The 25,319-nt window shown below is 40.4% G+C and overlaps 1 long non-coding RNA gene across 1 annotated transcript in view; it reads right to left on the reverse strand.

Moving 5' to 3' along the window:
- Positions 1–24,979, reverse strand: part of LOC137227011 (uncharacterized) — a 42,328-nt gene extending 17,349 nt beyond the window's left edge. Inside the window, exons 1-2 of the long non-coding RNA XR_010944651.1 lie at positions 24,820–24,979; positions 24,580–24,723 (exon numbers count right to left, since the gene is read on the reverse strand). This is a non-coding gene — a long non-coding RNA (uncharacterized lncRNA). The remainder of the gene's footprint in view (positions 1–24,579; positions 24,724–24,819) is intronic.
- Between the last annotated feature and the right edge of the window lie 340 nt (positions 24,980–25,319).

The raw sequence follows: 25,319 nt of genomic DNA on the forward strand, positions 1-25,319 counted from the left end.
AACTCAGTGAATGCTTCACAGTTCAAAGATCACACACTTCACAACGTATCAGCTAAAGCACAAAGCAGTATTTTGTTACTGGCAGTTCTTTGGGCAATCTATACAGCCCTCTACATCTGGTTTCATAAACACACATCTTACTGCAGTCACAACCCGCTCTTTGGTGATATATTCTAAATGTCGATCTTCTATAAGGTCATCCTAACAGGACCTCATGAGTAATTTTATGTCAAAGAAATGTGTGTATGTGTTTTTCTTTCTATGTCTAGAGCTTCCTTCTGCTTGTCCAACCTAACAGTAGACTCTTCAAGAGAAACGTGTCACTTCAAAAAACCATCTTTACTCTGGGAGAAAAACAGCTTTTGTATTTTATCATTGTACAGGGTAAAAAATATCAACCACTGTCCTGCTCCACCTTCTCAAATGATAATGCTAAAGGAACTCGGGAAGAGCTCTGTAAGGCAGGGTGGAGTGTTCAGCTTTTCTTCTAGTGCATGGGCAGCCACTGGAGTGCTTTAAGCAGGGTGAGGCTTTCTTAAAGATCACTCAGGCTTCAGGGTGGAGAGCTGCTCACGGGGAAGAGGAGGACTGCAGGAGGAGGCTATAGAGCAGTCCCCCTGAGGGTGGCCTGGACCATATCAATCTTTAAGAGCATACTGCAAAATAACTGTAAAGAAAATAGGTGGATAATTACAAATAGGAAATCAAATGCATCTTTTTGCAGTGCAGTCTTGTGAAAAGACAACAGAAGTTGACTCAATAAGCACAGAACCCTGGGGCATTCCTGGGTTGCTGTGAGGGAGAGAGCTGAGAGATGTGCACAGGCATCTAACAGAGCAGGTACTACTGCTACTGCGCCCTTATGTTTCTCCTATGTCACTGCTTTGCATGGGGCTCAGGAGAGCCCCCCCACATATTGGAAGAAGTGCTCTTGGCTGTATGTCAGGATTTCTCCTGGAGCTATACCAAGCTGAGAAGGCTAATTAGAGTCTACCTGAGATACCTGCATCTCATGTACCTGCTGATACCACAGGAGCTGAGTGGCTTAGTACAAGTTCATCTGTGGTCATGAAGCCGTGCTTTCAGCACTCTTCAACCTCTTAAGTAAATGATCCAAGATTTGACCCAACATATGTGGGGAAACTATTTAACAAAGGCGAGGGGATGGGAAATAATATTTATTGTTCTCCTCTGTGTCAAGCTGTGGTAGTTATTTTATATTTTATGTTCATTGACTCATTTATTTTTTCCATCAGGCTAGCAGAGTAGTTATGACCATCTCCAATTTATAGGAAAGTAAACTGAAGCCCAGAAAAGACAGGGCCATACAGGCAATGAGAGGAGGACTTGAATTTTATTTCAAATCTCATGTTTTAAGAAAGCCATGTACTTAATATAGCTTTGATTTCTCTAAAAGAACAGGGAAAAGTTGACGTTTTAAAAACTGAACAAAAAATAAATAAATAAAAATAAAAAGTGAACAATTGTGCCTTAAAATAGCATAGCTTTATTTTTGGTTTTATAAAAGAAATACATGTTTAATGTAGAATGTTTAAATAATACAAATGTGTTAACTCTCCGTTCTAGGCAATACTCAACTCAGGTGGAAATCCCTGAGCTTTGGATCCACTTACTTGCTTACTACACTTCCTACACTCCGAGCACTCTGTTGTACTTTCGACAAGTTAATTAACCTCTCCATGCTTCAGTTTCCTCATCTGTCAATAACAGCCCCTACCATAGCAAGAACGTAAGAATTCAATGAGGCAGTACTTGTAAAGAACTTCAAAGAGCACCTGGCACTAACTAAATATTTGTTTAAAAATATTTTTTGCAATGATACAAATGAACTTATTTACAAAACAGAAACAGACTCACAGACTTGGAGAACAAACTTATAGTTACCAAAGGGGAAAGGGGTGGGGAGGGATAAATTAGGAGCTTGGGTTGAATAGATACACACTACTATATATAAAATAAACAACAAGGTCCTACTGTATAGCACAGGGAACTATATTCAATATCTTGTAATAACCTATAATGGAAAAGAATCTGAAAAACAATACATGTGTGTGTATAACTGAATCACTTTGCTGTACACCAGAAACTAACGCAACATTGTAAATCAACTATACTTCAATTTAAAAAATTTGAAAAATAAGTATTATTCAAGCCCTATACTTGTGCCTCATCATTCAACAGGTAAGAAAATACAGCTCAAATTCCAACACTTGAACCTGCTTTTTTTCCTGTAACTGTTTTCACCAAGTATTTGTACAGTCAGTGCCTGTGGACAGTTAACATTGTTCTCTATTCTGAAAACAGGGATTTGGTAGCTGGGGTTGATTTCAGAGATCGCTGAGTTTAAGCTTCTCATTTTATGGGAGAGAAGACTAAGGTGAAGTGGCTTTCAGAGGGCACAAGGCTCATTCATGACAGCACTTCATTTGCCAACCCAGTGCTCTTTCCACACATTCTCAGATAATACCAGAAAACTTGAGCATTGTTAAAATTACCTGAGGGAAAAAAGGGTCAGCAAAACTGTGTGAGCACAGGGGATGCTGATTAAACCACTGTTCTTATTCAAAACAGACCTCGTTATTTTCTGACCAGAGTTGGATTCTACTCCTTACAGTGAACTACTGTGCCTTCTCCTTGGATAAAATTACCATGAGTCTCAGAAAAACGCCTCTAATTGCTCAATGAGTGGCAGGAAGAACTGCAGAATGTTATTGCCTTAGTGTCACCTGGGGAGAGTGTCTTCAATTTTATGTTTCCAGTGGGCGAGTAAGATGATTGTTACTGTTACAACAAACGTGGGGATATCGTGGGATAGACGGAAAATATGCATGCTTTTTAGGGTCAAGTGACATCGCAAAGAAATTTCTCACTTCTGCTGTGGATGCTTCAGGCTACACCTCCACCCTCTGGAGATGAAGTTCACTCTCTTTGCCCTCATGGGTAGTTCAGGAGGATGTTTTGAGATGTGGTGAAACAGTAAAGTCAAGGATATGAACCACTCAGTGGTTCACAGTCAAAACCTCAGACATACAATCTAGTCCTAAAGATACAAACAGATCAAAACCAGCATGATCTTTCTTGGGAGATGATTCCTGCTTTTTTGCCTTCTTCCCTTTGACAAACATGATGTGCGGCTGGGAAGAGCCATTTTCATAAATGTTTCATTCCCCTTTCTTCAGGCATAGCGTCGCTGGAGCAGGAATTATGGCCAGCTTGGCTGACACACATCTTTCCATGAGCATATCCTTTCTCATTTGCAGTCACGGTGGCGCCTCCAGTGGAAATGACTGGGTGAAAAGAGCTCCTATGTCTGCTGACCAAGCCTTTGCCTGAGAGTTTACCAGGCAGGGTATTTATGTTCTTTTCTCAAAGCCAAGATGAACAGGGTTTTCTTTCCTTCCTGCTTGGTTGCAAACATAGGGAAATCCTACTGCTGCTGACTTCGATTCCCATTTAATGATTCCCCTTTCAAGCACTATTTCCATTGCACCATACTTGAAAAATAAATTATGGTTAGTAATTTTTTAAATGGTGAACAACTTTCATGGTTGCAGAGTGATAATATTCATCACTGTTGCTGATCAGGAGAATCTGTTTGTGGGTATTTCCTACTGCCGCTGTAATCACAGCACTGCAGGGGACGAGGAGAAAAGAACGTGCTGTAGCCCCAAACATATACATCCCCTCTGAGAGCCCGGTTAATAGATCCTGGAATTCCTCTCCCTTACACATTCCTACTTTGTAACATAAAACCATCCACAGAAGCCCCTAAATTTATTGAAAGGCCCTCATAAAATATTTCCGTAATGCTTAGAAATGTAGAAGTCGCTGAAGTGGAAAAATGGAGTCATCCTTAAAAGGAAGCCCTCAATGTGAGATAAGGCAAAAAGCGTTAACCCTGAGAGGATTGCACTTGTGAGGATTCTGCTTCTCCTGAGGCCCCAGCGCACTGGTGGCAGCCCTGCCCACCCAGTCACCCAGCTCAAAACCCTCCTCTTCTTCACCTCCCTCCACTTCATCACCAACACAATCAAGTTCTACCTCTTAAAATACTTCCTAAATGTAGCCCCTCATCCCTAACCTGTCACAGTCTGAATTCAAATCATTATTTCATCCCCTCATCCCTAACCTGTCACAGCCTTGATTCAAATCATTAGTTCTCGTGGTTCTCAAAGTGGGGCTCCCAGACCAGTAACATCAGCATCACCTGAGAACTGTTTGGAAATGCAAATTCTCAGGCCCCACCCAGACTCTGGGGTAGCTCTCTTGGACGTTCTGATGGCTTCCAGTCTGAGAACTACTACTTTATTGCAATAGCATCCTAGCTTATCTCCCTGTCTCCCGTCTTGCCTCCTTCCCTGTCAGTGCACCTTCCCTTAATGATCTTCCTAAATGCAAATACGCTTCTGTCAATTCCCCTGCTTAAAACCTGTCGGTGGTTCCCTCTTGCCCTCTGGATGAAATCCCAATTTCCTAGAACAGCATTCAAGGCCCTCCCTAATCAATAAGTCTCCTCCCCTTCTGTTGATACCCCCCACCAAGTGCCCTAGGATCCAGGTATACCAGACAGCTGCCATGAACTTGCCTATTGAGGTGCACGCTGCCACCTCAGCCGGGGAAGATGTGGAGAGGTGAGGGAAGGTTTCACAGAGGCAGAGTTCCTTGCCTGGGTCTTAAAAGAAAGGAGATGAAAGCCACTCCAGGTACGATCTCGGTGGGTACAGAGGTCACCGAGGCACTTCTGTGCACATAGGCTTATCTATTGTTGTAGGATCAGTGGCCTCTGGGTTCTAGAATCAGAGATGCTTTTGCAGGGGCAGAAGATCACGTCAACAAATACTGAAGCTGGTGGAACAGGAGCCCTGGCACCAATGGCTTCTTCAGGCTATGGCTTTCATCCACAAACAATTGTTAGCAATATCCATGTGACAGTAAAAAAGCAAAGATAAAATATATTTTGGAAGACTTTTTGGTGACTAGGAACCACTGCAATGTGTTGTTATTTTTCAGAAGATGTATTAAGGGTCAATCAAAGATGAGAAATAGGAGGTAAAGCACTGTTGATAGCTTGTCAACATGAGACAGAGCTGGCTGCATGACCACGGGCAATGAGTAACTTCTCTGTGCCTTGGTTTTCTCATTTGTAAAATGGGGATGGTAGTAGGACCTACCTTACAAAATTGCAGTGAATAGGAAATGAAATTTTGAATGTAGAGTACTTAGCATAGCTTGCCACACAGTAAGCACTCAAAAATATGTAACCACGATTATCACCAATATAAATTCTTGATATTTTAAGAGCCTATCAATGCCACACAGTATGTATTTGGAGAAAAAGCATCTACATGGGACATAACATGTTCTGGAAATCATGAGAGCATAACAAGATTCAAACCACTCATATGGATTCAGTCTTTGCACTTGTCCCCCTGCAATTCATTCCAAATAGTAGATCCATTAGAGGCCCTCATTGATGAAGTTACCCAAGTCCCAAATAACTTGTTCCAAGAGATTGAGAAGATCATGAGCAGAGATTTCGTCAAGTTTTATACAACTTACCCAAGATGGGGGCATGGGTGGGAATATTATCTGATAAGATCTAGCTCACAAAATGAAACTTCATGCACAGCATTATCTCAATAGCTAGGTTTCCTTTTGAACAATGATAGTATTATTTATCAGTTTTTGATGATAATTCCCATACCTTGTGGACTGGATTGTCACTAGCTGACAAAACTGGGGGTGCTTCAACAAGACAGAAAGATACTGTTCTCACTTCTGCATTCTGTCCAAGTTCCTCTAATGCTTGGTACACGTGCCTAGCTTGACAAGGTATTTATGGCACAATCCAAATCAAAGAACCTCACCCTGGCTTCCCTAGTGGTGCAGTGGTTAAGAATCTGCCTGTCAGTGCAGGGGACACGGGTTTGAGCCCTGGTCCAGGAAGATCCCACATGCCACAGAGCAACTAAGCCCATGAGCCACAACTACTGAGCCTGTGCTCTAGAGCCCTTGAGCCACAACTACTGAAGCCCGTGCACCCAGAGCCCGTGCTCTGCAACAAAAGAAACCACCACAATGAGAAGCCCGCGCACTGCAACAAAGAGTAGCCCCCGCTCACCGCAACTAGAGAAAGCCTGCGCGCAGCAACAAAGACCCAACACAGCCAAAAATAAATAAATAAAATAAATTTAATTAAAATAAAAAAGAACATCACCCCTCTGCTGTTCTAACAGCATCTCTTACAAACAAATTCTTGTAGCAATTTGTCATGGTGGAGATTCTAAGTTTCTTCCAAGCTTTCTAAGTTTACTCCATTCATTTTAGAATATAAGTTTCAAATTTTGGAATCTATAATTTGGTGATTGAGAGACGTAGGTAATGGAAACTGAACTGAAGCCACTAATTCATATAAATGGGGCTATCAACAAGAGAACTCATGATTGTTTTTAGTCAGAATTATAGGAGCTATAATGAAAGTAATGACCTAGAGGCAATTCTGTCCCCATCATCTCAGGAACTGCTTAGGGGTCTTTGCGTGATTAGCAAATGATTATTACAAATTTCCATCTAGCCCTAATTGGCTCAAATAACACATTTGGCTTCTCAGTAGGATTTGGATTGCCGCAAACAAAAAAAAAAGTTATGGATTTATAGCTGAAGTAGCCTGACTTTGAATGAAGGGGTTTCTAACACACTCATGTACCTTCTCTATGTCCATGGTAACAACTACATTTATGGAATGCCAAATCTGTTCTCAATACCATGTTAAATCCTTCTATGGGTCCTCTCTTTTACTTTTTATAGCAAACCTACAAGGAGGCCGCAATTAACATTAGCACTTTATAAATGAGGAAAGTGATGTTTAGAGAGTTTTAACTTGCCCAAGTGCAACAGCTGGTCAGTGTCGGGAAGCAATAGTCAGACTGGGCTGCCTGACCCATGGAGCCCATGCTTTGAATCACAGGGCTCTGCTGATACCATATTGACTCTGAAAGCCTAGGTTCTGAGCACTTCTTGGGATATTACAGTTCTTTTCACTGATCATCTTTCTCTCCTTTCTTTAGTTGCTAAGGAAGTCAGGACCACTTTTCAGTGCTTCCTGGGGAAAGGCCATTTAGCACAGAGGAGAACGGCTCAGCTCTGATCACTCAGATACATGCCCATGTCCCAGCTCCTCCACTTAACTGTCGTGAACGTAGCCAGTGATTTCAGCTCTCAAAGTCCTGTTTCCTCATCTAGAAAACAGTAACAAGAGTACCTGCTTAGTGTTAATGTGAGGACTAAATTAGATGAATTAATGTGTGTTGTCTTATCAGTAGGCTGGTGGTGGTGATGAAAAGATGTCAGTGTTGCACAGTAAGTATAAGCATCGTTTTATAAAAAGCTTGTCTGGTGTTGTATGCTTATGTACACCCACACTAGGTCACCATGTAAAATATGTTTCTTACAGTCAGTTGGGGCTGAAGTTTGAAAGTCACTGCACTAACCCCTCCTTCCTCGCACCCTGTCCTCTGAGATCTCTGAGGTCCCTTTCCACCCTTTTTGTTCCTCTTGCAATGACAAGTGGAATGCCCCTTTCCTTGGGATTTTAGCTTCCTGGCAGAGACATTAGGCATATACTCATCACAAGAAAATAAACTCTTCTTCAATGGCCCTTTCTGACTTGGGAAAAAGAAACCTAGAACTTACTCACTTCAAAGTGTTTTAAGTTAAGTGCCAGAAATTTAGTCTGACTCTCAAATGCTGCCCCTGGCAATTCTGAACATAGAAGAAAGCCCAGAACAGTCCTCTGACCAGGTGGTTTGCTAATAACTAAGTAGCCAAAAAATTTCCTAAGTGAGAGTGTCTGGTGATTGGGATCACTCACCTCAACCTGTTTGTTTATTGGTTTTCCTGTGTTTATTCCATTCTCCCAACCCCTTCTTACTTATTCCTTTACCTCCTCAAACCCTTCTATTCTTCCTTCCAGCCAGATAACTTTCTGGAACACAAAATGCTGATTTACAACTCTTCAGCATGTATTTTTAATGACAGTTACACAAAACCAACGTCCTTTAATCAATTTAAATTAGCGCAACTCTTCAGTAATTGAATGGTCATCAAAACAGTAGTTTGGATAACAACTGTTTCCACTTTCAATCTGCCATTAATCCATCATTGGGGCATTAAGCTTGCACTGAATTTCCCAAGCTCAAGCAGCACCTCTACATAGTGACTTATGGGGCTGCCCTTTGATTTGCTAACCATGCAGGCCGACAGTAGAATAGACATAACATTCAGAAGGCATCCTCACAGAAGCAAGCAGCTCTGTTAACAACCTGAAACACTGGCACAGTCATTCCGAGCCAGTAGCACCATTATGTACACAGAACAAGATGAATGGTATAGTATATGAGGCCAAGCAGAATCTCTTTCAATACAGGATGAAAAAGACACCTGATTTACCATGAATGCAGGAGACAACTGTCATCCTGTGATACAGAGTTACTTTCTTCACTGCAGACTACCAGGAAATGTTTCAATCATGTTATCTGGGTTTTTCACTTTTACCATAATAATTATTAGTGACAGATTCATTTGGGGTAAGAAATGGTCTTTCAGAAAAACACTGGGGGATTGCAGCAGAGCCCAGGGTATGGGAGCAGGTGTGCATTATAAAGCAATATGTGTCATAATGAGAAAAGCATTCTTCCCTATCCTATTAACTGTTGGCACTACCTGATAATCAAGAATTACTGACCCCTCCCGCCCTCCAGCTAGCAGTTATTCGTGTATTGTAATGCACCATGGCCCAAACACAAACTCAACTCAATGTAATGTTGAAAGCCAGTGTTTTAGTAATATTAATCTGAACTTTACCTATTTCCTCTACATTGCCTATAACACAACTTGTGAATAAAACATAAATTCCTTCCAACAGGTGAATGGTTGAGTAAATGATACAATGCAATTAATAAATTACTGCACAGAAATTTTCATTGTTAACTATAAAGATGATTTTAAAACATGGAAAATGCTTTAGACATGAGGTTAAATAATAAACGTGGAATACAAAACTGTCAGAACACTAAGATTACAGATATGTAAACATGCAACTGGATGTAGAGAAGGAAAAGGCAAGCTGTTGTATTGACAGGGAGGATGATAAGCAATTTCTTTTTTTTTTCTTTTGAAAATACCTTTTAATGTTCCTATGATATTCTTATAATAAAAGTTATTTTAAAATCAAAGCCCACCTCTTATGAGAAAGTTAGTTACTCCTTACTGTGAAATCCATAAAATTAAACCTGCATGTGACAAATGCTGAAACATTTTTTTTTTCAGGTTCAAAAATAGTGTTGGAATCTGCCAAGGAATCAGCTCACATTATTCAGTGTCAGACACATTTACACTCATATGTATTAGTAATTCCTTTGGTTGACTTTTCCTTGCCTTTGTCATGGCAACGGTTTCCACTGTCATTGGTACCTCTAGGGCCCAGCCTCCTTCACATATTTTTAGGCCGTTCCTCTTCTAATAAAGCAATTAATACTGTGGCATATCTGTATCAGAAGCCCCAGTGACCTGTTCTGTCTCTTGGTTTCCATCCTTTCTGCTTTTGTGGTTGCTTCTGTTTCTCTTTGTGGTGCTTCTCTTTACCAATTCTTATAAGCCTCCTTACTGTTTTTAATTATAGCCTATTGAGATTATTTAAAGTTTCTTTTTTTCACACATATTCCATGTGTATCAAATGACCATCTCTCTATCATCAGTAAAATAGCACATTTTCATTAATGATCACTTTGGACCATTGCCATAGAAGAGGATCGATAAGAGAGAAGGAATAATTTAGAGTGATTCTAGACTGATAATCACAGGACTATATAGTCTGAACTTGCACACCTTCAGTCACAGGAGTTCACAGCAGCAAAAGATATGCCCTTGCATTTTCTGACAACTGGAATCATCTAAATGTCTTTTCTAATGAAGAGTAAGGATATTGGCATCCTTTTCTCAAGTCAAATTAATTTTTTCATAGTAATGACCTATGTAGCGGGGTTGCTATGAAATAGACTTATACTGCTGAATAGAGAATAAATGTATACACTTTCTGTTAAGCAATAACCACTATCAAAAGCCTTATCAACGTTTACTCCCTCTGGCTCTACAGTTCTTATAGGAATCTTTTCTAAGGAAATAATCTAAGATGTAGGAAAAAATAAGGTATATTGTTTATTGCAAAGTTGTTTATAATAGCAAAAACAGTGAAAGCCATCTAAATGTCTAAGAGTAGGAAAAAATACGTGGTAACAACAAGGTAAAATATGTATCTACAGCAATCATGTTTGTCTTATCTACCTTATATCTACATAATCTACCATAATATCTATAAATATCTGTTGTGTATAAGTAGGTGAACAGAGGGACAAACGAATATGTGTACTAAAAACAATGGAAAGTAATGCATTAAATTTTTAAGAATGGCTGTTTTTGAGAGATAACTTTTCGTGTTTTCTAAGTTATGCTTAATTGCATTTTCCATCTTATTAACTTTTAAAGACTTTGTGGAGAAAATAAACAAATGGGACCTAATGAAACTTAAAAGCTTTTTTGCATAGCAAAGGAACCCATAAACAAGATGAAAAGACAACCCTCAGAATGGGAGAAAATATTTGCAAATGATGCAATTGACAAAGGATTAATCTTCAAAATATACAAGCAGCTCATGCAGCTCAATATCAAAAAAACAAACAACCCAATCCAAAAATGGGCAGAAGACCTAAATAGACATTGCTCCAAAGAAGATATGCAGACTGCCAACAAACACATGAAAGGATGTTCAACATCACTAATCATTAGAGAAATGCAAATCAAAACTACGACGAGGTATCACCTCACACCAGTCAGAATGGCCATCATCAAAAAATCTACAAACAATAAATGCTGGAGAGGGTGTGGAGAAAAGGGAACCCTCATACACTGTTGGTGGGAATGTAAATTGATACAGCACTATGGAGAATAGTATGGAGGTTCCTCAAAAAACTAAAAATAGAACTACCATATGACCCAGCAATCCCATTACTGGGCATATACCCTGAGAAAACCATAATTCAAAAAGAGTCATGTACCAAAATGTTCATTGCACCTCTATTTACAATAGGCAGGACGTGGAAGCAGCCTAAGTGTCCATCGACAGATGAATGGATAAAGAAGATGTGGTACATATATACAATGGAATATTACCCAGCCATAAAAAGAAACAAAATTGAGTTATTTGTAGTGAGGTGGATGGACCTAGAGACTGTCATACAGAGTGAAGTAAGTCAGAAAGAGAAAAACAAATACCATATGCTAACACATACATATGGAATCTAAAAAAAAAATAATTCTGAAGAACCTAGCGGCAGGACAGGAATAAAGATTCAGCCATAGAGAATGGACTTGAGGACACGGGGAGGGGGAAGAGTAAGCTGGGACAAAGTGAGAGAGTGGCATGGACATATATATATATATATATATATATATATATATATATATATATATATATACTACCAAATGTAAAACAGATAGCTAGTGGGAAGCAGCCGCATAGCACAGGGAGATCAGCTTGGTGCTTTGTGACCACCTAGAGAGGTGGGATAGGGAGGGTGGGAGGGAGCCGCAAGAGGGAGGGGATATGGGGATATATGTATATGTATAGCTGATTCACTCTGTTATAAAGCAGAAACTAACACACCATTGTAAAGCAATTATACTCCAATAAAGATGTTAAAAATAAATAAATAAAGACTTTGTGGAGAAGTTGAAATAATCTTAGGTTTACACCTTTCCTATGGAGACAATACAGAACAAATCTATACCCTTTATATATAGAACCCTTCAAACAGTGAGGGTCCATTCCACTGATTTCAAACAGACATCATATGACGTGAATTCCCAACCCACGTACAGCTTTCTTCATGTGCTTCATTCTACAGGATCACATGTTAGATGGAAAAGCTATGTAAACTTCAGAACTCTGTATACCGATGAGAATTCTGTACCCTAAAATTACTTTTATTATTTTATAAGTTATATTCCTAAGGCACAGATCAGATCATTTCCCCATTCAAAAAGTCTCCTTGCCAAAAAAAAAGAAAAAAATCTGACGGATAAAACTCAACCCCAGAGTCTGGCATTCAAGGCCTTCAAAACATGGTTCTGAAGTATATCTCCAACTTCATGTCCCATCACAATATTACCCAAACTACATGCACAAGCCTCGCCAGATTATTTGCCACTTGCTGTGTATACAATGCCGTGTCTTGCTTTTCTGCCCATTCTCACACTGTGCCCTTAGCTTGAAATGCTTTTTCCATTTCCTCTTATCAAAATCCTTCAACACCAACTCAAATACCACCTTCTCTGGGCCATGAAGTTACAATCAATGATGAAAATCACGTGTGCTGAATACTAAAGATTAAAGCCCTTTTATATTTTCAAATACTCAGGCATTTTAGTTTCTGCTATCAAATCAATCAAAAATCAAAGCATCAGTTACTCACTGGCCTTCTGATTAGGATATACAGTGAGCAAGTCTCATTAACAAGAGACAGCCCTTTACCTGGCAGAGAGATTCACTCAACTCCATCCTAACACAGAACTGTGTGTGTGTGTGTGTGTGTGTGTGTGTGAGAGAGAGAGAGAGAGAGAGAGAGAGAGAGAGAGAGAGAAAGACATGGGGTTTCGATTCAAGATTAATGTAACCAGCACTCAGCATGTGTGTGTGCATGTGTGTATTGGGGAATGAGGGAGAATAACACATACTGAAGAGAAGAAATTTCTGGGATTGTGGAACCACTGATAACATTTTTTAAAAGTTCCAGAATTGAAGCTCGGATCACTGGTGGTGAGGGGAGAGAGTAGCAATTTTCTAGCCTGGAAGGTTGGCCAAGAATAGCATGTGAAGGAAAAAAACGAACTTCAAAGCACATTTGTTTCCACCTTTTAAGGCATAATAGGAAAATTCACCAAAAGATGACATTTTAAAATGTTTCTCCTTTCTAATGGTTGCTCAATACTAGCCTTCATCCTGCCAATGAGCACACACAGGAGATAAAACCCACCAAACCAGAAAAACACCAAATGTCAAAAGAGACTGATACACGGCAACTTGAGTTAATTCAGGCACAGAAGCGCCTTCACCAAAGCACCATGTTCTCTTCTCTCCCTTCTCCTGGGGGTGACACTTCAGCACAGCCAACAATTCTCTCTGGCCTTGCAATCAGCTCTCTGCAGTCTTTTAAAGTACTTATTACATTTCCATTTTTAAGTATCCAAATTTCCATCCTCATCAATAAAGACCATATATAACACTCCCCCTCCAATTTGTATGAAAATTCACTCAACCAGTTCTTTCCCAGTAAAAACAGAGTGTACTTTCCCTCACTTTGTATGTCACTAATTTCCTCAATAAGCTCTAACAGAATTACACCTGTATTTCACCCCAATGCCTTTTCCCACTAATTCATTGGAGGACTGCTAGTTCAAACTATTTCAAGGGTCCAGACAATTGATTGATGCTGACTGGTATTACGCCATCTCTCCAGAAGAGTGAACAAAAAGAAATGGGATTAAATCACTTCTGAGAGGAAATTCTGAGACAGAAGGAAAAAGCTTCATGTGTATGAATCAAACGTTACAAGAATTTCTGTGAAGGTTATAGAACAGCAATCATCAAAGTCCTTTAAAAAGGAGTTAAGTCTATTTTTAAAGCCGCAACCCCCTTGGAAGAAGTGATCGTGAATGAAAGACCTCTTGATGCCTTTTTCTTCACAAAAATTCTATGATTAACAAATATTACAGCAGCAGACTCTGTAAACTGCCTACCTGATATTCATTCTTCCCCTTTCTGGCCAACAGACTCCTCTCATGCCACTAGAGATGGCCATATAACCTGGCCAATGAGATGTAGGCCAAAGTGACCGGAAGGTGTTTCTGAGAAAGTTTCTCAAAAAGTAACCACACTCGGGACTTCCCTGGTGGTGCAGTGGTTAAGAATCTGCCTGCCAATGCAGGGGACACAGGTTCGAGCCCTGGTCCAGGAAGGTCCCACATGCTGTGGAGCAAATAAGCCCGTGCACCACAACTACTGAGCCTGCACTCTAGAGCCCACAAGCCACAACTACTGAAGCCCATGTGCCCTAGGGCCCACGTGCTGCAACCACTGAGCCCATGTGCTGCAACTACTGAGCCCACATGCTGCAACTACTGAAGCTCATGCACCTAGAGCCTGTGCTCTGCAACAAGAGAAGCCACCACATTGAGAAGCCTGCACACCACAACAAAGAGTAGCCCCTGCTCGCCACAACTAGAGAAAGCCTGCACACAGCAACAAAGACCCAAAATAGCCAAAAAAAAAAAAAAGTAACCACACTCAGCTGACCTTTTACCCTTTGACCTTTGCTCTTTACCCTTTCGCATCTTCTGACCGAAAGGCAAACTCAAAGCCTAGAGATACATCATCATCTTGCAAATGTGAAGCCACACACTAAACACAGCAGAGGAGGACAACAGAGGCACCTTGTGCTAGTACTCCAGCCATGGGTGGCCTCTTCTAGACTTACTGTTATAGGACCAAAATAAACCCATTCTTTGGGTAAACCACTGTAATAGGGTTTTCCATTACCTACAGCCAAACTCAAAGCTAACTGATACAATTATACTCCCTCTTTGGTAAAACTGTCTACTTTTGGCTTCTGTGACACATTCTCCTGGTTTTCCTCCTTTCTTACTGGACCTTCCTCTTCTTCTCCTTTTCTGGATCTTCTCTGTTCAGCCTCCTAGGAATACTCCAAGGATCAGTCTTAGCCCCTGCAGTAGCAAAATAATACCTGTAAAGTTGTTCATATCCTAATCCCCAGAATGTGAATATTTTACCTTAGATGACAAAAGGGACTTTTCAGATATGATTAAGGATCTTGAGATGGGAGATTATCCTGGAGTATCCAGATGGGCCCGATAAAATCGCAAGAATCCTTATAAAGGAAAAAGGGAAGCAGGAGACAGAAAAAGTTGTGACAATGTACAAAAGGCCAATAGGCATATGAAAAGATGCTCATCGTTGCTCATTATTAGAGAAATGCAAAGCAAAACTACAGTGAGGTACCACCTCACACCAGTCAGAATAGCCATCATTAAAAAGTCTACAGGGACTTCCCTGGTGGCACAGTGGTTAAGAACCCGCCTGCCAATGCAGGGGATACGGGTTCGATCCCTGGTCCAGGGAGCTCCCACATGCCGCAGAGCAACTAAGCCCGTGCGCCACAACTACTGAGCCTGCACTCTAGAGCCCACGCGCCACAACTACTGAAGCCCGTGCACCTAGAGCCTATGCTTCGCAACAAGAAAAGCCACCACAATGAGAAGCCCACACACCACAACGAAGAGTAGCCCCGCTCACTGCAACTAGAGAAAGGCTGCGGGCAGCAACAAAGACCCAACGCAGTCAAAAATAAATAAATAATAAATAAATTTTTTTGAAAAAAGTCTACAAATAATAAATGCTGGAGAGGGTGTGGAGAAAAGGGAACCCTCCTGCACTGTTGGGGGGAATGTAAATTGGTGCAGCCACTCTGGAAAACAGTATAGAGGTTTCTCAAAAAATTAAAAATAGAGTTGCTGTATGATCCAGCAATCCCACTCCTGGGCACATACCCAGACAAAACTATAATTCAAAAAGATACATGCACCCAAATGTTCATAGAAGCACTATTTACAATAGCCAAGACATGGAGGCAACCTAAATGTCCATCAACAGATGAACGGATAAAGAAGATGTGGTATACATATACAATGGAATATTGTTCAGCCATTAAAAAGAATGAAATAATGCCATTTGCAGCAACATGGATGGACCTAGAGATTACTATACTAAGCAAAGTAAGTCAGAAAGAGACAGACATCATATGATATCACTTATATGTGAATCTAAAATACGACACAAATAAACATACCTATGAAACAGAAACAGCCTCACAGACATAGAGAACAGACTTGTGGTTGCCAAGGAAGCAGGGAGGAATGGAGGAGGGAAGGATTGGGAGTTTGGGACTAGTAGATGCAGACTATTATATATAGGATGGATAAACACAAGGTCCTACTGTACTGCACCGGGAACTATATTCAACATCCTGTAATAAACCATAATGGAAAAGAATACATATGTATAACTGAGTCATTTGCTATACAGCAGAAATTAACACAACATTGTAAATCAACTATACTTCAATAAAATTAATTAAAGAAAGAAAGAAAAAGGTGTGACAATGGAAACAGAGGTTGGCTGCACTTTGAATATGAGGAAGGGGCCACAAGCAAATGCAAGCAGGTTGCTTTGAGAAGCTAGAAAAGGGAGAAAAACGAATTCTGTCCTAGAGCCTACAGAGAGCGTTCAACCAAAACCTTGATTTGGGTCCAGTAAAACCCAGTTTTGACTTCTGACCTCCAGAACCATAAAATAATAAATCTGTGTTGTTTTAAGCTACTAAGTGTGTAGTAATTTGTTACAGTCACAATAAGACACTAATCCAGGCCCCATTCCTTTATCTATATGCTCTTCCAAAGGAACCCCAAGGCATCCTGTGGCTTTAAAAAACATCTATATTCCAAGACTACCAAATCTTTCTCAGCAAATCTGACCTCTCCCCAGGATTCCAGATTAGTACATCCAAATTACTACTTGTAGGGAGAAGAAACAAGTAGCAGCCCTTTTACAAAATGCAGGCTTATCAAGACTATTTTTGCCTGAACGTGTTACCTGTTGAATTAGTCTGTATCTTTCTGTGCTCCCTGTGTGTGATGAGGCAGCATCTGATGATAGCGAGGATGTGACAGAGCAGGATACCATCCACTTCACTCATTCATTCTTTCATCCAAATATCATTATTGACCCAACTTACAATGTGCCAGTTGCTATGTCAGTCCCACAAGTGGATAAGGCATGTTCCATCTTGTAGGATATCTCAAACACCACACTGCCATTTGGGGCCCCCTAATATCCTCCACTTCATCCCACACACCAACATCTGCCCCTCCCCCCCAAAAATAAACCATGCTGCTCTCCTTTCCCAGGCTTCTTCATCCCAGTCAACTGCACCATCATCAGTTGCTCATGCCAAAAACCTAAGAGCTTACCTTGCATGCATTCCTCTTCTCCGCACTCCACACATCCAGCCTATAAGCAAATCCTATCAACTCTTTCTTAAAAACACACCCAAATGCATTTCTATCTCCCCATCTACTGCTTCTTCTGCAATCCAAACCACCACCATCTCTCACATAGAATATCGCAACCACCTCCAATCATTTATTCTCCACACAGCAACCAGAAGTGCATTTTATGATGTAAATTAGTCCATGTCACTCCCCTCCTTAAAGCCCATCAGTGACATCTCTTCACACTTAGAATGAGAGTCAATCTCCTTTGCTGGCTTTCAGAGACTTTCTTGCCTCTTCCTAGCTCTCCATCCTTTTCCCTACCTGGCTTGCCATGTGCCAGCCATACTGGTCTTCTTTTGAACATACCAATCTCCATTTTGCATTAGGACGTTTCTACTGGCTTTTCTAACTAAAATGCTTTCCCCCTAATCTTCCTTCTCAAACTTTAAGTCTCATCTCAGATGTTACCTCCTCAATGAGTCTTTTCTGACTACCCTATATAAAATAGCCATCCAACTATTCCCCCAAATCGTCTCCCTATTTCAATTTTTTGCACAGTATATATTCCTATCTGATATTTTTTCTTTTAGCATGTATCCTGTTTCCCCCAAGGATAATGTAAAAGTTATGAGAGCAGGGACCTTGTCTTTTTCACTGCTATGGGCCCTGATCTTTAAAAATTGTCTGGCAAAACTACCACACAACCCAGCAATCCCACTACTGGGCATATACCCTGAGAAAACCATAATTCAAAAAGAGTCATGTACCACAATGTTCACTGCAGCTCTGTTTACAATAGGCAGGACATGGAAGCAACCTAAGTGTTCATCAACAGATGAATGGATAAAGAAGATGTGGCACATATATACAATGGAATATTACTCAGCCATAAAAAGAAACGAAATTGAGTTATTTGTAGTGAGGTGGATGAACCTAGAGTCTGTCATACAGAGGGAAGTAAGTCAGAAAGAGAAAAACAAATACCGTATGCTAACACATATATATGGAATCTAAAAAAAAAATGGTTCTGAAGAACTTAGGGACAGGACAGGAATAAAGACACAGACATAGAGAATGGACTTGAGGACACGGGGAGGGGGAAGGGTAAGCTGGGACAAAGTGAGAGAGTGGCATGGACATATATACACTACCAAACGTAAAATAGATAGCCTGTGGGAAGCAGCTGCATAGCACAGGGAGATCAGCTCGGTGCTCCCACAGATTCTAGGTATTGCTGTGCTTGGTGCTGGAGCTCCCTGTCCCTCCACACTGTGTACCATGCAGCTGACTCTCTTGGCATGGGTGTTCCCTACCCCATAGCTGAGTTCCAGCAACTGAATTAGCATACTTCAAAGGCCTTTGTCATGAAGAGTATATCTCTCCTTGAAGTGGAAAGTTAAAATGATGCCCTCATTGGACAGAAACATCATTTAAGACCCCACGTAAAATGTTCAATTACTTCACGCCCAATTTTGTATAGATTATTCTAGAATACTATAATAGGGAGCAGGGCTTTTTAATCACATTTAATAGATTCTAAATTGAAAACACTTTAATAGATGAAATCATCAGTTACCTTCACTGCTTTAGAATTTCCACCCTGCAGCTCACAACAAGAGCACCAGTTGCATCTTCTCTCCTGTTCATACTCTCTTGGCACTTGGGTCACACAGTAACACGTGTCTTTTCTATACTGCTTTTTGCTTCGGCATTTGGCCATTTACCACAAAGGAGGTGAGGACAACCAGGTAAAAGATTGAAAAGTAGTTCTGCTACTTTTTTTTCCTCCCCTGCCTCCCTCCAAAAAATTAAATGTCACATGGTCTCTACATCATATATCTTTGCTTTGGGTTCACAGTATAGGGACATTCAGAACAGCCTGGGTGAATTCTGGCCAAACTTAAAAGGTATCAGGATAGTTATCAATCATGCCTTCAAGCAGATATCAGCCTATTGTTTAAATATGGAGTAAAAAGGCATATGAATAAGGAATATGCTGAAAATCTTGAAAAAACGCATCTATGTTTTAACTGCTAAAATCTCCTGCCTCACTAAATGCAATATGAAAACTTCCAAATGTGGGCCATGTAGCTTTAAGAAAACTAGGGCCCTAAACATAGTAGAAACATGCCAATCACTACCCTCAAAAATAATTCATGTCCATGTTGCTTAGAGCACAAGACATCACTTACGCCCCAAAAGAAATATTAGGCTTTGTGGCGTTGCAGCTCCTCACAGCTGTCAGAAGCCAGTTCCCTTATCAGTCAAGCAGGAGTGTAATTAAAGACAATACCTAGGGCAGCTGTGTTGAAAAAACAAGTCGTTTGTCTTCTCCCTTCCCACACTTCTTCTGCTCACATAGTTAATCTCAACATAGCATCAGCACCATCGTCAAGGCTTCTCAAAAGGCAGAATAATAGGAAACATATCTGTTTCCCACTATGGATTGTGAGGGATGAAGAAATACTTGCTCTTATCTTGCCATTGCATTATATAAAATGCAAGTAATGTAGGTCTGGAAATTCAAAAGCTCCTGAGATAGGAGACTGTTCTTACTGGAGAATAAGAACAATTATCTTCAGGGATAGAGAGAATCTGGGAAAATGGCTTATACTCAGTGGTATTCTGGAAAATGTTTAACAACAGGCTCTCCAGGGGAAAGCCCTGATTTATAGAATTTTCCAGTTTCTATGGTGTAAATATTCCTACCATGACTGATTTCAAGCTACCAATGTGGTATCACTGAACGCAGAGTTGGAGAGAGATCTGCAGTAGGAAGCCATTACACAGTATTTCCACCACACATACAATAGACATAAATAATCTCAAGAACGTAGATAATAGTAAACTAACTAGAAAGTGGTAAATACTGAGTATTTGTTACCTTTGTTTTTAATACAATTTACTGAAATTTTATACAATTTAATTTTTAACAACAGCTATGTTTATTACCTTGCAGAATTCCTGAAAACAATCACCTCTCACAAGTCAGTACAAACTGACTCCAGCCCACCACTATATATACTATCCTCTGGCTGCCCCATTACCAGAAGCAATAAATAGCTCCCCAGTTAGTTATAACAAGTGAAAGAGAATGCATAGTAACAATATTCATCTTTTCAACAATGGAATTTAGTCATTTCTTTAATAGTTTTCCCAAGACCTACTTTTCCAGAATGATCTCCCTGAAGCCAGAAGAATCATCTAGGAACATGTTTACATGTTGTTACTAAAACAATGAAAACCCAGGTACTTTTTATAATCATGATGGTTGAGAATGTATTTTTGTAACCCTTTCTTCTTCACATGTATATGACTAAATGCTAATAGGAAATTTTAGCTGAGGCACCAAGACAATCTCAAATTCCAAGTGAAGTGCAAAGCTATGCTGAGAAATTGCAGAAGAGGTGATCAAAAAACAGTTACATAGACTTCCACTTCTGGGAGGGTGGAGGTGACATCCTTTTCCCTGTCTTCCCCACTAAGTACAACCAAACACCCTGGACATTACATATAAAATGAATGAAAGAAGATGCTGAAAGTTGGAGAAAAGAAGATAGACAAGCTAGGGAATAACACAGTGGTGAGTTTCCTGGCTTTTCTTTTTGCCTCATAAATCCCAGAGTAGGGGCTGAAGAAGCCAGCCGCCCAGAAACCCAGGGCACAGACTAAAAAGTTCCCCAAGAGCCTTTTCTCTCTAGCCAAAGGACCTTGTAAGGATGGAACTTTAATGCATCTTAACTGTACTGAGGTCAGAATCCTGGTTGTGATATTATACTACAGTTTGGGAAGATGCTATCATTGGGGGAAACTGGGTAAAGGGTACATGGGATCTCTCTGGATTATTTCTTACAACTGCATGTAAATTTATAACTGTGTCAAATTTAAAATTTAATTTTAAAAGAGTTACATGTCTCCTACCCCCTCAGCTATATCAGGATACAAAAGGGTCAGAAGTCAGAGATTAGGAGATTTTGGAGAAAGCTGTTGGTGTACCAAGAGATCCAACCCTGCTCCCAAGGTAGTAAACTAAGGGGTGTTTCCCGCATCCCTGCAAATCAAAATAGAGGGGCTTTAAGGAGAACACTTAGAGAGTTTGATATTGGGCCTCTAGGGATGGGAATATACAGACTGACTCCCACCTGAAATATCTAAAGGGTGAGACCCAGCTGGCTAGAGGCTTTGACAGAAAAGCAAGTGTGAGATGGCTGCATGGGGCAGCCTATGTTCCCAGAGTCTGTGGAACAAAGGATATGTGACTATTTCCTGTGGACCAGATGGGACCATGCACAGGAGCTAACATAGGTCTTCTTAGATATTGTCCAAGAGAGTCACCTGGAGTGGGAAGAAAGACCTCGGCAGGAAGAAACCAGCATACTTATGAATTCCTAAGGGATGAGGGAGCTTTCCTAAACCTCCATGCAGAATAGAAATGCCCACGGCAACGAAGCAGTGCCTTTTCTCTTCTGAGGGATCAAAAACCAAGTCAGCACTTTTAAATTCAGATGCTGTATTATAAAAGGCCTTGTTCTATGCTGATAAGAAACTTAATTTTATAAGCTTTCAAATTAAACATAACTGGTTAATCAACCAGGGTGAAAGAGTCAAATAATAAATTTAACTTCGTTCTCAAACAAAAGTGACAAATTTCTGTTGGTTTCCTGCTATTCAATATAAAAATAAATAAGTAAAGGTGATTCACTGTTAAATTATTTCATTACTCATTTTAAATGAATACATTAAAGTTTGTCAAGAATCATGAACTGGATTTAGTTAAATAGGAGAAGTCATGAGGCACAGCTAAGTAAAGGAGATAATAATAGTTTAGTCATGATATTTGTGAATCACTTCCAGTAAATCTGATTTTCCAATGAACTCCTGCTTGGTATTCGGATGTTGTTCTTCATAAGCTATAAAAAGCCCAAATGACTTTTAATTATTGAGCTAGGTACCAGAATTCATTGACTCCTTTCTGCAAAAGTTAAAAACAATCTAGACAGGGCTTCCCTGGTGGCGCAGTGGTTGAGAGTCCACCTGCCGATGCAGGGGACACGGGTTCATGCCCCGGTCCGGGAAGATCCCACATGCCGCGGAGCGGCTGGGCCCGTGAGCCATGGCCGCTGAGCCTGCGCGTCCGGAGCCTGTGCTCCGCAACGGGAGAGGCCACAGCAGTGAGAGGCCCGCGTACCGGAAAAAAAAAAAAAAAAAAAATCTAGACAATATGACCAAATAGTTGATGGATATTCTCCTTATGGAAGTATTCCAGCTACTAAAGAAAGTATGATAGAATTAGAATCCAACAATATGAAATATTCTCACCAAGAAAATCAAACTTGAATCTGATCAAGCCTCTACATTGAACAACCAGTCTTCAGGGAATAAAGAGAGGCAGAGGAATGGGTTGCACAGCACCACGAGGATGCAAACAGTAAGCAGAGACTGTGGGCATGCTACAGGACAAATGACCAGTTCACTCAACTAAATTGTAAGGGGAAAAGAGAGAGAGAGCCAGGATGAGGATCTAGATTTTAGAAGTCTTAGGGGAACATCAGCAAGTTGCAAAGTATGGTCTGTTATGTTATGTTGAAAAATTTTTCAAGATGACCAGAGAAATATGGACAGGAAATATGAAAGGCTATTTGATGTACTAAGCTTACTATGCTGTATTAGATTATATTTACTGTTAGTATTGTATATCTTAATGTATAATGTTATTAGTATAAATATTAAGAAATTATTGTTAAACTTATGTTAAGAGAAATATGTCAAGAGAGAAAAAGATAAAGTAAATGTGGTACATCCTTAACATACAGGGAATCTGGGTGAAGCATATATGGGAATTCCTTACAACTTGACTGTAAATCAAAAGTTATATTAAAATAAAAAGCTAAAAGAAACAAGCAAAAAAAAAAAAAAAAAAAACCAAGTCAGCAACACAAGAGAGGATGAACAGAAACCCCAGATTGGAAGGAACACACAGCAGTCAATGCTGTATAACACTCAAACATGGAGTTTCCTCACATTGCCACAAGCTGGGAAACATTCATTATTATCAGTTCTCAAACTGAGCACTCCTGAGGACTTCTGCAAATGGGGATTATAGATAATTTGATTTTTAATCATCACATAAACAGGTCAGAGTCTTCATTACTGAAACACACTTTGAAACTGTTTTTTAATTAACATGATTACAATATAAACAGCAAGAATAAATTCATTAAAATTAAACAATTCAATGAAATCATTATTTTCCCTAAACACATTCTCTGATATTGTGGTCTTTTATGAGAAGACATACTTTTTTAGGTATCTCTCTTACCTCCTGTACCCTCCTCACACCCCATTCTCTCCAAAGAGGGGAAATTCTAAGTCATAGTCCAAGATACAGATCAGACCACATCTGCTAGTGGGTGAAGCCACCATGCATAAAAGGGTCAGCATATGAGTGCACTTTCTCTCCCCTTTCTCTTGTATATATGATGCTGAAGTGATAAGCTGACCACGTCCTGGCCATGCACTCTCTTAGGAGGAAAAATGATTCTCAGGAGATTTTAAGGGGGGAAGAAGGAGGTTGTAGAAAATTACTATACTATGATCACATCTTGTTTCGTTCTCATGGTCTCTATTCCATCCTTTTTTAAAAAAAGCATCTTAACTTATTTTTAATTTTGTACCCAATAACTATATCATTCAAATTCTTGAAGTTCTAATTCTGCTAATTATTGTTCTGGTGACTCTTACTCCAGGTGAATTGTTTCCATGCGTGTTTTGTACTTTTAGATTACAAGCTCACGTTTAGTGGCGTCTATAATTTCCGAGCTAACTAACTAAATAACAAGAACATTCCCATGATTTTACTCATTTAACAAACACAAACTAATATGCCAGGTGGCCCTCTCATAGTCTCTACCCTCAAGAAGCTTTAGAATCACATCCACCAGTGCTGGTTGGAGACAATAGTCAACATCCTAGTCAGAATGATAATAGCTAACACTTACTGAACAATCACTGGGTACCAAGCGTTTGACACGCATTACTTCACTTAATCTTCAACACCCCCCAAAGGGAGGTACTACTATTATCCCCATTTTATAGATGAGAAACGCTGATGCTTGTACAGAGATTGGTAACTTTCCCATGGTCACTCTGCTAGCAAACTCTGTAGAACTGGAATTTAAAATCATGCAATCCTGACTCCAGCACCCAAACTCTTATCCACTAGGATACATAAATTTCAAAACACCCAGGCTCAGGCATGAAGCAAAAATAACAACACAAGACCAACAAGGAGAGAGACTTGACTGAGATCCTGAAGTTTCTTATCCACTTGAACATAAAATACAGGCTGAGAGTAGATAAGCCGCTGCAGAAACCCACCTCGGGGAGGACACATCCAAGGTCTGTTCTGAAGCAAGGTTTAATTCCAAGTTTCACCAAATAGATTAGCTGGGGCGGCTGGTCCCATACCGCCACTGGAATAGGCTCGGGCACTGGAACAATCCTGGGCTTTCAAGAGCCCAGCTGTAGAGCGTTGAGGGAGAAAATAAAGTCAGAGAATCTGTGGTAGTGAAACCGGAGGGAAGGGGGCAGGGCACAACTTTTAAAAGAATGACATACGGGCTTCCCTGTTGGCGCAGTGGCTGAGAGTCCGCCTGCCGATGCAGGGGACACGGCTTCGTGCCCCGGTCTGGGAAGATCCCACATGCCACGGAGCGGCTGGGCCCGTGAGCCATGGCCGCTGAGCCTGCGCATCCGGAACCTGTGTTCCGCAACGGGAGAGGCCACAACAGTGAGAGGCCCGCGTACGGCAAAAAAAAACATAAATAAATAAATAAATAATAATAAAAGAATGACACAGCCTTTGAGGATACAACAAAAACTGGTTACAACCGATTAGGTCCAAGATGGCAGAACATTAAACTCCCAGCAGACCTTGAGCCTCATTATGTGCTCATTGTAATATATTAGTATATTTAACTGACACGCCCACAGGCACCATGACAGTTCCGAGACCCACCACAAAAGGCCAAAAAGTGGGCGGTGGCCCAGATCCTGGAAATCCCCGCCAGCTTCCCCAAATAGTTGGAATAATCCTCCCACTCATTAGCCTAGGAAGT

This window comes from Pseudorca crassidens, chromosome 7, assembly GCF_039906515.1.
Source record: "Pseudorca crassidens isolate mPseCra1 chromosome 7, mPseCra1.hap1, whole genome shotgun sequence".
Taxonomy (NCBI): Eukaryota; Metazoa; Chordata; class Mammalia; order Artiodactyla; family Delphinidae; genus Pseudorca; species Pseudorca crassidens.